Here is a 15,240-nt window from a genome sequence, read left to right as displayed (position 1 = left end):
TCCAGCAAAGTCACCCTAATATCCACAGTGCTTGCTAAGGACCATGATGTGACCTGTGCCTGCACTTGGAGTTTCTAGACTAACATCTACTTTTTACGATCAATGCATCTTCGGGGAAGGGACAAAAGTACCGAGGGAGGGAAGGTTATCTGCCTGCAGGCGGCTGATCCAGGCGGCATACTTGGGGACGGACCTCCGAGCCCCTGAGCCCCGCTGGGTGTGGCCCAAAAATCCCTTGCCAAGTCAAGATTCCCCCTCCCCACAAAATGCTCCTTCCCCAAGTACCGCCCCAAAAGCCTAGGGTCACGGGCAGAGCGGTGGAGCGGGCGGCGTTCTGCAGCTTACAGAGGAAACGATCGCGGAGCCAGGGCCGCAATCACAGGACTCATAGCGGAGTTGGGGGCCCGCGGGAGTGAGCACTGAGCGCAGAGCCCGGCGAAGGCCCCCGGAAACGAGCGACGAGCAGAAAAGCCCCGAGACGCCCGGGGCCGAGCGAGAGCACGGGGCGGAGGCGCCGGTCTGCAGCCTCCCGGGGCGCCCCGAGGGGCCCCTCGACGGACGGCGGAGAGCAAGTCGTCCCTCCAGAGCCCCCGCGCCCGCGGAGACCCCCGACCCGACGCCGTCACCCGGGACTGCGCCGTAGGGCGGAAGGCGCTTCCGGAGACGGAACGGAGCCGGAAAAGGTGGCGTGGCGTCACGCGACCTCCGGCCGGAGTCTTAAAGGGCCAGGCTCCAGCTAGTTACCAGCCACTTCCTGGCCTCACTCCCTGGTGAGTTTTCCTCCTGAACTTGATTGAATAAGGGGAGGTAAGCCTATTCCTGTGAAGAAACTGGAGGACTCGTTTCAAAGAAATATAAAGCATTCCCCACCTGTGGGGCCTGATTAGGGCTCAGTGTGGAGCCAGTGAGCAAATGAGCACATGTGAAGGCCGGCGGGAATGCCCCCAAGGAACTGAAAGAAAATTTGTCCACATTTGTCATGGAAAATACTTCACTAGGGCCTGAGCCACAGGACGGAGGGAGAGCTAATTCATTGCAGGTGGCAGCCCAGATTCGATCTCAGGCACCTGAGTCCCTGAGGCAGCCAGGAGTAATGCCTGCATGCAGAGCAAGGTGGGATCCCTGACCATTGTCATGTGTGGCACCTAGACAAAAATATTTCGAAAAGTCCCATTGTAGCAAATTCCTCTGAAACTTCAATAAATTTATATACTACCGGCATCCCCACCAGATGGTGTTCATCTTTACTTGTGTGCTCACTCATCACACTTGGTAAGCATTATTTAAAACAGCCATAATCAAGAAACAACCCAAGTGCCTGATATCAGATGAGTAGGTACAGAATCTTTTTGATACATATATGCAGTGGAATACCATGGAGCTGTTAGGAAAAATAAAGTCATGAAATGTGCTTATACATGGAAGGATATGGACACTTATGCTGAATAAAATGAGTCAGAAGGAGAGCAATAGACATAGAAGTATCTCACTTACTTGTGGGATATAAGCGAAAAATAAGATAGCCTGGCAATAATGTCCAGAGACAATAGATATAAGGATCAGGAGAGCCAGTTAGTAGTAAGAAGCTGGTCATGAATTATGGAACAGTGCAGTTAAGGAACAGAAGTACCCTAATAGGGGCCAGAGAGATGGCATGGAGGTAAGGCGTTTGCCTTTCATGTAGGAGGTCATCGGTTCGAATCCCGGCATCCCATATGGTCCCCCGTGTCTGCCAGGAGTAATTTCTGAGCCTGGAGCCAGGAATAACCCCTGAGCACTGCCGGGTGTGACCCAAAAACCACAAAAAAAAAAAAAAAAAAGTACCCTCATAGTGCTTACCACTCCCAACAGTGACGAATGGAAGAGAGAGAGAAGTAAAATGTCTGCCCAGAACCAGACAAGGCAGAGTACAGGAGGGAAACTGGGTGTTATTAGTGGTTGGCAAAAGTGAACTGGTGAAGAGGTGTACGTTGTATGACTGAAACTCAATCATGAACAACTTTGTAACCAAAGTATTTAATAAATAAAAATATAGTATTAAAACATAGGTATATTAAAGGTTAAAAAATAGGAGCTGGTTGGTGCCAGCATGACAGCATAGCTGGTAGGTCACTTGCTTTGCATGTAGGTGGGATACCCAGCAACCCGTAGTAGAGCTAAACCCTCAGAGCTCACACTACATTATTCCCAAAACTGAGACTTTGCCCTACCTACTTCTTCCTTTCACCCACCCTTTATGAAGACACATCTAAGCTTAGTTAAGCATTGTAAAAGTACTTTTATCTTTTAACTACATCTGCCTTCCCATACCAGGTAGCTAGAGAATGACTAAAAACGATCACAGGAGGAGGTTAATGGACACTCAGCCAATGAGGCTGAAAACCCTCAGACCCCAATCTTTCTATCCTTTTTGTCGTTTGTTATCTTTTTTGATTTAATTTGTGGCACAGCAGCATTCAAAATTTACTGGGGTAAATAACAAAACCAGGGTTCAAGCAAGGTCACTTGTTGGTGGAGCAGGGAGATCAACAGGGTCCCCTTCTGGATCATCACCATCGAGAGTCACTCATGCTGGACTGATTGTGATGACCTTTATAGGAGCATCAGCCTACATGGCCTTCCTCCTCACCTATTCTGGCTGCTCTAGTACATTTACCCGCATCTTTCACATTGACTGAACATGCAATGGCCTGGAGAGATTTTCTGTGCATGTGGCCCGAGAAGGAAGTAATATCCCACTAGTGGTACATTCTCAATATAAAGGTGTTTCCAGGACTGATAAGTTCACTAATGCCTCAAAACAGAGAGATCCCCTCTCCCAAGTATAAGTTAAATTCCAATACACCATATAAGAAAGAAGTTTATGATGAATCAGCTACCACTTCTAGAGACTCAGAGTCTGAGGATGGCTCAGTAATAATGCTCCCTTTAGCCCCCTCCACCCCATATTTAAGTAGTTCCAAGCAAAACTTATGATTAAAACCCTATTGTTTCATAAATGGTCTATTCCACCAAGGCCTCATTAGCTTCGCCTTTTCTTCCCATCCATCTGGAAGATAATCATCCCCTATATTATGAAGACTTGAAAATAAACTCATTCAGTGCACTTTGGTTGTTAGAACCTGCCTAAACCCTTCTCGATACATACAATGAAAAATGTGGTTTAGTGAGGAAGCCAAAACAAAACTCCATACCTTGGGTCTATCTGGGAGAAAATTTCCAGGGATTCAATTTTTTTGAGATGCGAATAAACAATGGGGAGTGGGAGAACACAGAAAACAAAGATTCCTGGTCTCAGGTATTTTTATCTCATAACCATGAGGCAGGTTGAAAAAAGATTGATGCAGACACTAAATTTAAAGGAATTTACACACGAACTTATGGTGAAGATTGTGAACCATATGCAGAATTTATTTGGAAACTGAGAGATGCATTTCAGAGACAGCTGAACTGTAAAGAGGTTCAATAACACCTAAAACATTAGCCTTTAACAATGCTAATGAAGACTGTTGGCCTATCTTGCATGTCATTAGAGAAAGGGAAGCTGTTTTGGTTTATTTAAAGATTCTATTAAACATCTAGCTCTGTTAATGCTATTGAGACCTATGTAGTGCAGAGGCAAAAGCAGTACAAAGGTTCCATTTGTGGTAAATTAGGCCATCTCTGCAGGGAATACAGAGCCCTTCCCAATATAGCTCTTTGGGGAGTCCCACAGGACCTTGCCAGGATCAGCAGAGAAAGCCATTGGGCAAAAGAATGCTGTTATAGGGGCGAGACTGTGAGCACAGTGGTAGGGAGTTTGCCTTGCAGGAGGCTGATCCAGGATGGACCTGGGTTCAATTCCTGGCATCCCATTTGGTCCCCCGAGCCAGGAGCGATTTCTGAGCACATAGCCAGGAGTAACCCCTGAGTATCACCAGGTGTGGCCCAAAAACCAAAAAAAAACAAAATCCAAAACAAACAAACAAACAAAAAATGCCATTATACTTCTCATGATCTTGTCTTAGGAAATGGGAGAAGGAGCAGTGCCACAACCGCAAATGCCATGTTCACCTCTGTATAAGAAATTCTGACCCTGAGACCAAAGGGGGGCACCAGTCTCCAGGGGCCTTAACCACCTTACCCATAAGGTAGGGCATCGGGAGAGAGGTGTTAGTTGCCTATACCCATAAGGGAGGACACTGGGCTTGAGGTGCAGCCTGTACCCACTAAGAAGGGTATTAAGGCACAGAGAGACCTTGGCTGCCTGTCCATGAGGCACTCAGGGAAATGGGGAAACTGCTTGGGGATGTGGCATAAATACTATTTGAGACATATTTCAATAACATCTGAAGGACCTTTCTTTGAGTCTCTCTTAAAGACCACTCATATTTCTGAAAACCCACCCTATCACAAGCAGCTGTGTATGATCAAGTAATTCTTATTAGTCTTAAAAAAGTATTACTGCCCTCAAACATACCATTGCTATTAGCCTAAATGCAGTCATATTAAGGGTTAATATTTAAGGCCTCCACTCATAATGCATGAGGTAGAACAGGGCAAGGGCAGTGGAGGGGGTCAATCTCTGAGAGCTGACCTTAGTGGAGGAGCCTGGAGGCTGGGGGCTGTGCCCTGCCCTGAGTGGGTAAATATAAGCATGCAGCTTGTCCTGTGCATTTTGTCTAGGTACAATTTGAGAACTAACAGTTATGGCTGAGATGATGATGTCTGGCCAAGAAATTTAGTGTAAGTGTTCTGCGCTAGTCCAGAGGGAGAGACAATAATAAAGAGACAAGATGCAACCTCACTTCTGTGTGTTTTAAACTGATCACCAATTGCATGCCTCACCTTCCTGAGCAGGAACCCCGAGAATTTCCTTAGTGCCTGGACCAAGCAGGCCTTGACAGAGCAGAACTCTGGCTCAAAAGTTCAGACAGATGTTGTTTGTTTGTCTTTTAAGCCAGTCAAATTGAGCAGTGGGGGGAGGGGTTATATACCAACTTTTGCGATACTAATAAGTTCTGATAAACCACTGCCATCGGACCAGCTGGCAGATGTTTTAATCGTGGTAAATTGGGTCACTGCACAGGGAATGCAGGAATCCTTCTACCCCTGCCCTCTTCAGGCTGCTATTCAATAATCTTCTCTCAGGAAACTGAGAAGGAGCCAACCCCAGCTCCTGTCAAACCAGTTGGCACTCCTCACTACATTCCTCCTCTAGCCTAGGCTTATGGAACTATGGTCAACAGACTCACTGCAATCTGCCAACACGGGGAGTGCTGCTTTGCATATTCCCTGTCAAACACCATTACAATAACCCCTGCCCGATGTGCCTACAAATTGAAATTTGGTACAAAAAGACAAATTTTGTCATACACTATAGGCCCACTAATGGGAGAAGCAGTCTGAATCTTAAGGAAATCACTGTTTATATAGAGGGATATTTAGTAAAATGTAGTGCCCCAGGGCTTGCTGGGAAATTTAGTAAAATATAGTGCCCCGGGGCATGTTGGGATATGTAGTAATGTGTAGTGCCCCGGGACATGCTGGGATATGTAGTAAAATGTAGTGCCCGGGGGCATGATGGGCTATGTGGTGCCCCGGGGCATCCATGATCATTGGCTCCACACTGAGTTCTCCCAGGCCCCTCAGATGGGTGTGTTTTATGTTTCTTTGAAACTGACACTTCAGTTTCTGCCTAGGAATAGATTGACATGACCTGATACGGGTCCTATACGGGGGAAGGGGGGGAATTCTCCTTCAAGGCCACACATAAAGTGGCTGGTAAACAGCTGGACTCTGGCCCTTTAAGACTCCGGCGTGTAATCGCGTGACGTCACGAAATCCGCCTCGTTTTCCGCGCTGTGGCCCGCCCTGAGACGGAAGCGCCCAACCCACAGTTGCTGGGGGTCTCCGCGGGCGCGGGGGCCTCTGGAGGGACGACTTGCTCTCCGCCGTCCGTCGAGGGGCCCGTCTGAGCGCCCCGGAGCTGCGGGTCTGGCCTGGTGAGCGGCGGGGAGCCCCGGGGAGGCCGCAGGCCTGAACCCCTCCCCGGGAATTTGGGGTTTGTCTGCAGTTAACGTCCAGGGGCCAGTGCTCACTCCCGCGGCCAGGATCCCAACTCCACTCCTAGTCCTGTTGTTGCGGCCCTGGCTTTGCGATCGTTTCTCCGGAGAATGCTTACTCCTTCTTCCGTAAGTTGCAGAGCACCTCCCGCTCGCCAGGCTTTTGGGGTGAGTACTTCGGGAAAGAGCATTTGCGATGAGGGTGGATGTCATGCAAAACAGGTATTTGGGGGGAGTTTTGGGCCACAGCCAGGGGGTTCAGAGGCCAGAGGTCCATCCTCATGGGTACCACTTGGCTCAGCTGTCTGCAGGGCAAACGCCCTCCCCTCTGTACTACTGCCCCCTCCCCTAAAGATCTATTGCTTGTGAAAAGTAGTCTGAAAAGTAGGTTTCGGTCTAGAAGCTCCCAGTGCAGACAAAGGCCACGTCACATCACACCGCTTAGTAAGTTTAGGCGCTTCCCACATGTTCCCTCAGGAAGCAGCAGTTGCTGGATGTTGTGTATGTAAATATTTTGGGGGATTACTATGTTGCTCACCCTAATCTGATTAGGTGATTGTGCCCTACCCTAGGGTGTGACCTGGCATTCTGCCCCCACCCTAGGGTAGGACCTGATTGTTGTGTATGTAAATATTTTGGGGGATTACTATGTTGCTCACCCTAATCTGATTAGGTGATTGTGCCCTACCCTAGGGTGTGACCTGGCATTCTGCCCCCACCCTAGGGTAGGACCTGATTCTGCTTCCACCATTGGTTGGTATCTGATCCCACCATTGGGTGGGACCTGACTCTGGACTATAAGAGCAAGGGTCTGTGGAAGGCGAGAGGCTTTTTGCTGGCTGGAACTGAATCTGAGTCTTTGGACTTCAGTTTTGTCCATCCGAATAAAGCAAATATTTCCACGAGCCTGATTGTCTGCGAGCTGTTTACCCGCCGTTTCACCTCAGAACCGTGGGCTAGACAGGGTGGCAGACGCGTGCTCCGAGCTGGAAGAAAAGGGCCTCATTCTCCATCCCTCCATCAGTCAACCTCTTCAGGGGCTGACCTGCTACATAATGACGCCCGGACAGGGACCTGAACCCTGGACCCTCAGAACTGTAAGTGAAATATTTCATTGGAAATTTCCTATGCTGACCATCAAATGGTTTCTGTGGTTAGTCATGTGGATTTTACCACCCTTAGTCTTACGCATTGGTGCTCTAGTATACAAGTGGATCATTCCATTTTGTTTAAAACTAATTGGTTTTGATCTAAGGACAATCACTGCAGTTGGATGGTTGTGGTCTATATTTCAAATGAAAAGTGTAGTGTCTCTAGCCATCATAGTTTGTGGAATTTCTGTGTTGACTAACGTTATTATTATGAGCATAGTTATTTGCTGTTATTTCTATTTAGGAAATAGAAAGTGTAGAAATGGTGAGGCTAAAACCAGTATAGATAATAAGGAAATTTATCTGACGAAAACTCAGACCAAGGTGCAGGCTGACGAATCCAGCCCCACCATCAACAATATAGAAATTTTTGCTGGAAGAAAAACAACTCAGAATGTTAAGCCTGATTCTAGTGAATTGCTTGACAGTAGTGACTCAGATAATGATCTACCTCCAGTGCTAACTCCACGAAGTATGCCTCCTTCTAGTCACAAAATTGAATCGCAGAGCAGAGCAGATTCAAACGATGAACCACATGCTAGGTCTCAGAGCTCTATTCAGAGTAATTTTGCTAATCAGGCCTTATCCCCTATAGACGGGGTAAATGTTTCTAACTATGTACCCTATCAGATGGAAGAATTAGATCGGTTTAAAAGATCATGTAAAGAAAATGGGCCAAAATCGCCATACAGTGTGGAGTTATTAAGACTTTGGAGTCATAACTCATCTTGGACTTTGTATGATTTTAAAAGAATCGCTGAAATATGCCTGTCGTCTAAACAGCGAACTGAATGGGAAATGTACTATTCAGAAGGCGTAAAAGCTAAATTATATAGTCCGGATGGTATGAAAAAGCAAGTGGCAGGTGTTACTCTATCGTATGAATTATTGATGGCAGAAAATCAATTTGCAAATATTCAGACACAAGCAGCTTTACCTAAGGAAATCTTAAATTTAATCAGGGAGATTGCATTGTCAGCATGGGAAAAAATTGATTCTAACAGCATTGGTAGAGGAAACTTTTTAAAAATTACCCAAGGCCCTTATGAGTCATTTGCAGAGTTTGTAGGTAAGATTAAAGATGCTCTGAAGTTACAGGTGGAAGATGAGGAGATTAGAAACTTCCTAGTAAAATCTTTGGCCTATCATAATGCAAATTCAGCCTGTAGATTAGTATTGAATACATTAAATGAAAAGTCAGATCTGAATGATTACCTTTATGCCTGCCGGAATGTCTATGTGGAACCCCAACTCCCACCCCACTCAGACTCAGTACAAACCTTCCCAGTTACCAAGGGAACAATGCCTTAGTCCCCTCGGGGACAGAACACTTTCCGGAAACCAGGTCTTTGCCCAAAATGCAAAAGGGGTCGCCACTGGGCGAAAGATTGCAGATCCAGAAACCTCATTAATAATAACCTAAGTAGAGGTTTCAACACAGTCCCCAGGAGGCAAATCGCCTGCTACCATTGTGGAAAACAGGGACATATCAAAAGAAATTGTCGTCTCCTTATAAATTCAGCTCCCCAAGAACACACATACAAGATGCAGGGAAACGCCCACAGGGCCTCCCCCCAGGCCCTTCCAAATCAGGGGCAAAGTTCACAGACAATAATCCTTCCAAGCCCAGCCCAAGAAAATTCATCACGATAAGGGAATTAATCCACTCTACTTCAGGGAGTGCCGGATTAGACATATTATGCCCAGAGGACATTACAATTTACCCAGGAGCATGCCCTTACATGTTAGAAACTGGCATTGTAGGCCCGCCACCCCCAGATACCATGGGTTTGATTCTTGGCAGAAGTTCCCTCAACATAAAGGGTATATCAGTAATCACTGGTGTCATTGACTCAGATTCCATGGGAGAAATCATTGTAGTTATTACTGTACCAGTTACATGGACCCTTAAAAAAGGAGAAGCGATTGCCCAGATAGTAATAGTGCCTTATGTCAAATTTGGGACTTCAGATAAGACTAGAATTGGAGGTTTTGGAAGCACAGATCCGGGTGCTGCTCAAAACCCAATCGTGGCTCTGGTTACTAAATGTAAAGATGAACACCCAATGATCAAACTTCACTTGGAAGGCAAACCCTTTGATGGAATGATAGATACGGGTGCTCAGGTTACCGTAATTTCTGATAAAGAATGGCCAGAAAATTGGCCTCTTCAGGAAATCCCGTATTCCCTAGAAGGAATAGGAGGCCTGAGTTCCTGTCTGTTGAGTACGAGGACTATACTATTTTACGGCCCAGAAAATCAAAAAGCAATAATCAGACCTCACGTGGGCCCATTTTCACCATCCCTGTGGGGCCATGACCTACACAAACAGTGGAAAGCAGAATTCCACATCCCATTAGCTCCAGAAGAGCCCAAACCTTCTTTTGATTTAAAAACCAAAAATTTTTAGTGGGGGCCACTGCCGTAAAAACACCAGCACCAATAAAAATAAAATGGAAATCTGATGAACCAATTTGGACAGGTCAGTGGCCCCTTAAAACTGATAAATTAAAGGTGCTGACAGAATTAGTGGAGGAACAGCTAAGTTTAGGACATATTGAACCATCTTTTTCTCAATGGAATTCACCTATATTCACTATAAAAAAGAAATCCGGTAAATGGAGACTTTTGATGGATCTTAGAGCTATAAATTTATCCATGATACCTATGGGCAAATTGCAGACTGGTTTACCATCACCTGTAGTTATTCCAAAGGAATGGCCACTAATTATAATTGATCTGAAAGACTGCTTCTACCATATTCCTATCCACCCAGATGATAAAAAACGTTTTGCATTCTCAGTTCCTTCTCTCAATAATACCCATCCCTGCAGACGTTTCCAATGGACTGTTCTCCCCCAAGGCATGCTGAATTCCCCAACCATGTGTCAGTTTTTTGTAGATAAGGTTTTGAGCCCTGCTCGTGAAAAATTTCCTCAAGCCATGATATTTCATTATACAGATGATATCTTGCTCACAATGAACAACGAAACAGATTTACAGGAATTATACTCTTATGTTACTGACTGTTTACAAACATCAGGACTGAAAATAGCTTTAGAAAAAATACAGATAATGCCACCGTATCAATATTTGGGTTTTATTTTGGACCGGACGTCTATACGTCCACAAAAATTTTCTATCAAAAAAGAAAACCTCAGAACGCTTAATGATTTTCAGAGACTTTTAGGTGACGTAAATTGGCTCCGCCCTGCACTAGGAATCCCAAATGCAGAGTTATCTAATCTGTTTAAAACGTTGGAGGGTGATCCTGCTTTAGATAGCCCGAGAAATTTAACAACAGCTGCAAAAAATGAATTGGACATCTTCTTGAGCAGATTACAAAAATCGTTTCTCTCAAGATTCATCCCAGGAGAAAAGGTATTACTGTTAATCTTCCCTACTATAGAAACCCCCACAGGGGCCTTGATGCAACAGTCAGGACCTTTGGAATGGGTGTATTTACATAACAAACAACCTCGCTCAGTTGTCCCCTACTTACAACTGATTTCAGAGATTATTATCAAGGCAAGACTCAGATCTATATCTTTACTAGGTTTTGATCCAGATATAATAGTTTTGCCAGTACCAAAAAAGAAAATTGAGTCAATATTGCCAATTAATGAATCTCAACAAAGGGCCCTCTCAGATTTCACAGGAGAAATATCCTCCCATTATCCAGCAGGAAAAATTTGGGACTTTTTAAAGAAAACTCAGTTTGTTATTTCTTCAATTGTTCGGGATTCCCCTATTCCCAATGCCAAGGTTTTTTACATTGATGGATCCCAAAATGGAAAAGGAGGAATAACTGGAGACAACATTAATATGACCATAGATACCAAATATAAATCTGCACAGAAAGTTGAATTAGCAACGTTAATTTACCTATTAGAAAATGTATCTGAAGCCATGAATATAGTTTCTGATTCTTTGTATGTGGTAAATTTATGTCATGTGATAGCCACTGCACCCCTTAATGCTAATAACCCAATCATACAGGACTTACTTAAACAATTACAGCAGCTTCTTCAAAAACGAACTGAGCCCATCTTCATCACACATATTAGAGCCCACTCAGGTCTTCCAGGACCTATGGCTCAAGGAAATAAAACTGCTGACTTGCTAGCATTGCCTATATTTAAATCACCTATAGAGGAACATTCAGCCCTACACACAAATGCTCGCCGTTTACATGTGAATTACCAAATTCCATGGAGGCAAGCTAGAGAAATCGTAGAAAACTGCAACGTATGTGCACCGTTAACAAAAAAGACTCACATAGCAGGAGCAAACCCAAGAGGCTTACAGTCTAACGAACTTTGGCAAATGGATATAACTCAAACAGATTTATTTCCAAGGAAACCTTATCTTCATGTTGTGGTGGACACTTATTCTCGGTTTATGTGGGCAATTCCCATGTCTTCTCAAAAATCTAAGGTGCTTGTAGTTTTCTTTTACAATGTTTCTCTGTGATGGGTATTCCATATTCTATAAAAACTGATAATGGGTCAGCCTATGTTAGCAAAACTTTTGAAATTTTTTTGTAAGGAATGGCAGATAAGACATCTCAGGAATTCCTTACAATTGTAGGGGACAGGCCATTGTAGAAAGGACTCACAGAACCTTAAAAACTCAATTGCAAAAAAATAGAAAAAGAGGTTTACCACCAACGGATTTGCTATCTTTGACTCTTATCACACTAAATTACTTTAACTTACCCCAAGGGGAAAGCTACACTGCAGCGGAAAGACATTTTAAAGAAGATATTCAGAGACAAGAAACAACCCATAAACCTATTTGGATCAAGGAGGATGAAAAATGGATAGCTGGCTATCTTCTCCTAAGAGGAAGGGGTTATGCCTATGTTTCTATAAATGATGACCCTCCCAAGAAATTTTGGGTTCCATTACGTCTTGTTAGAAATCGGGCTAGCACAAATGATCAGGTTCAGACTACAAACTCCCCTTCAGAGAAAAAACAGAATACTTCAGACACTAACAGCAGTAATATTACTAAGGTCTCTGGGGCAGGGAACGATTTAGCTGTCACACACCATACAATGAGTGAGACTGATGGTAGTGATAAACCCTTACACTCCGAGATGCAAAAGGAAAGACAGGAACCTGTCTTAACTGGGCTCCAAAATATAGGAAACTCTTGCTACATGAACTCAATATTGCAATGCTTGTATAATATTTCAGACTTAACTCAGTATTTTTTATAAAGACCATTATAAAAAGGATATTAACAAGAAAAATCCGATGGGGCATGAAGGTAAATTAGCCGAAGAATTTGGTCGGCTCATCAAAACCATGGGAAATGGATTTCATAGATATATTAACCCTGAAAGCTTCAAAGTAACAATTGGTTTACTTAATGACCAGTTTGCTGGACACAATCAGCAGGATCCTCACGAACTACTGATGTTCCTAATAGAGGGATTACATCAGGACTTGCTTACTGTAAATCTAATGACAGACAAAACTACACATCTCATGGGAAATGAAAATTATGAACAATTTAGTCCAGAACACCAAAAGGCTCATAAATCTATTATTTATGATCTCTTTCAAGGACAATTCAAATCTATACTCCAGTGTCTCACTTGCCACCAAAAGTCTGAGGTTTATGAGACATTTGTTCATTTGTCTTTGGCTGTTACATCTACAGATAAATGTACATTACAGGAATGCCTCTCTGAATTTTTTAAAGAAGAAGAATTAAGAAATGACAACAAAGTTCTGTGCAACAGGTGCAAAAATAGAAGGGATTTTTCAAAGAAAACGTACTTATGGAAACTGCCACCAGTACTTATAATACACTTGAAACGTTTTGCTTTTGATGGCAAACAAATAAAAAAATTGCATACTTATGTAGATTTTCCTTTAGAAGACCTCAATTTAGAGGAATTCACTTCAGAGAATAAAAGCAAGATTAAGAAATACAACTTATCATCGGTGTCAAACCATTATGGTAAAGTTCACTATGGACACTGTACTTCATACTGTAAAATTGCTGCAAAACAACACTGGATCAATTTTGATGACAGGAAGATCAAAAAAGTCCCTAATACATTGGTGAAATCCACAGCAGCATACATCCTGTTTTATACTTCTTAGAGATCTACAATGAACACCAGATAATCATTTTACTTCCTTATCAGTTGCTATTAATGCTCTAGGATTCTTTCCACAGGCATGATCAATGAATATAGATTGAAAATCATGAATCCCCAATGTGTTTCCTTGTAGGATGGATTTATGTCTTAATTTCATTATTGCTCTAGGTCTCAGTTAATCATGAAATTTTACAAATTAATTTAGTCAAGGTTCACCTGAAAGAGAAATTTCTCATCATATTAATGTTGTTTTTCTTTCTAGGTATACTCATTTAACGACTTTCACTCTTTTTATTTTAACATCATTGCTTTATTTCCCTCAATTTAGGTTTTAAGACGCTTACATAATGATAATTTTAGGTGGACTTTCTTCACAGTGCTTCTTGCCTATGATTGATTATCATAAAGTTACTGTTATACAATAACTTTGTATATATACTGATATACACGTATAGTAGAGTTGTCCATGTTTGTATTATGCATGAAATTCTCTTTCAGATCTGCTAGGCAAAACCATAAAAAAAAAAAAAATTTTTTTTGTGAATTTGAAATGATTTATCTAAACAATTGCCGGCTATTACATTTTAAGGAGCTTTTAATTGATTCAGCTGAATTCTCTTTTCTTTTGCTCTATTTTGGATCCTTTCCAACAAATATTTTTTAGTATGAGTGAGTGTTATGGCCATATTTTTTGTGAAGTCTGTGTATGTATGTCTTGTTTAGTGTCTGTCTGTTCTGCATATTTTGTATATAGTTTCCTTTTTCCTAACTTTATCTTCCCCAAATTAGTCTTCCTTATCCTTCCTTCTCTCTTCCTAGTCCTTAACATTTTAATTTTCAGGATTTCACATGTGCAACCCATCTCCTTCACCCACAACTACAAGCTTCCTGATCTCGGCGGGAAGAAGAAATCCATGACTGTTGGAGTTTTACACCATATATGCTGCAAACTTGTTGGAAATGAAGCCACCTGGGATTTGTGTCACAATGTAACACCAGAGAAAAGATCCATGGACAAGACCCACAGTCTCTGGATCCCAGTTAAACTGTGCTATCTGAATTTCTGGTTTTCCATCCACATACAAAATGCTATTGTTGACCGTTTCTACAATGGCTACCCCAAGATTGCACCGATCCCAAAGGAAATACAGAAGCCCAACCAACTTATGATGTAATGATGTAACGCTTGGGGATGCCCCAACACATGGATGACTGTACTGGCCTTCCTTCTTCATTCAGCTTGATGTTATCTCCTGTACAAGGCTTCAACCCGCTTTTCCAGACCCATCAAGTGTCTTCTGCCGGTCTTTTTGGAGTTCCAGACCCCTCATATTTACAGATTGGTATTGAACTCTGTAGAAATTACATCTGTTGTTTTTCCTATAACTGTAATCCTTTGAAGTTATGTTTGGTACTACGCTTCTTTTGACTATCGTAATTAATGTTTTTCTATTTTAGTTTTTAATATTAGGAATCGATGTAGTATTACATTAAGGTTTTGCTTTCTTGACTTTAGGTTTGTGAGTTATATATTATTGTCTATAATTTCCCAAATGATATTTTTGTCTGTTCTCAGGGTTTTTTGCGTGGGCGCATCATAGGCAAAATACTAGGTTTATAGAAGGTTCCATCCATTTTGGATGGGCCCTCAAGTTGTTTATTTACACAGGGAGGGTCTCTGCCTTAAACATTTTGTTTTGGTTTGTGACTTAAGCTCCCATCTATAAATAGTCGACATCAATTTCAGACATCTTATGGACTTCAGACCGGATTAAGAACTTGGACTAAGTTCAGATACCTATTGATCATCATTGCAGTGGCTCCCCACTGTGCAGAGGGTGTATGTGCCACTTCTTCCGAAATAAAGGCCTAGTTCAATGCCCTCAAAGATGGGCTTTCTGGTCTACCTGAACTTGAATGAAAATG

This window comes from Suncus etruscus, chromosome 13, assembly GCF_024139225.1.
Source record: "Suncus etruscus isolate mSunEtr1 chromosome 13, mSunEtr1.pri.cur, whole genome shotgun sequence".
Lineage (NCBI taxonomy): Eukaryota > Metazoa > Chordata > Mammalia > Eulipotyphla > Soricidae > Suncus > Suncus etruscus.
The sequence above is the reverse complement of the archived record's forward strand: the minus strand, read 5'-3'. Positions refer to the sequence as shown.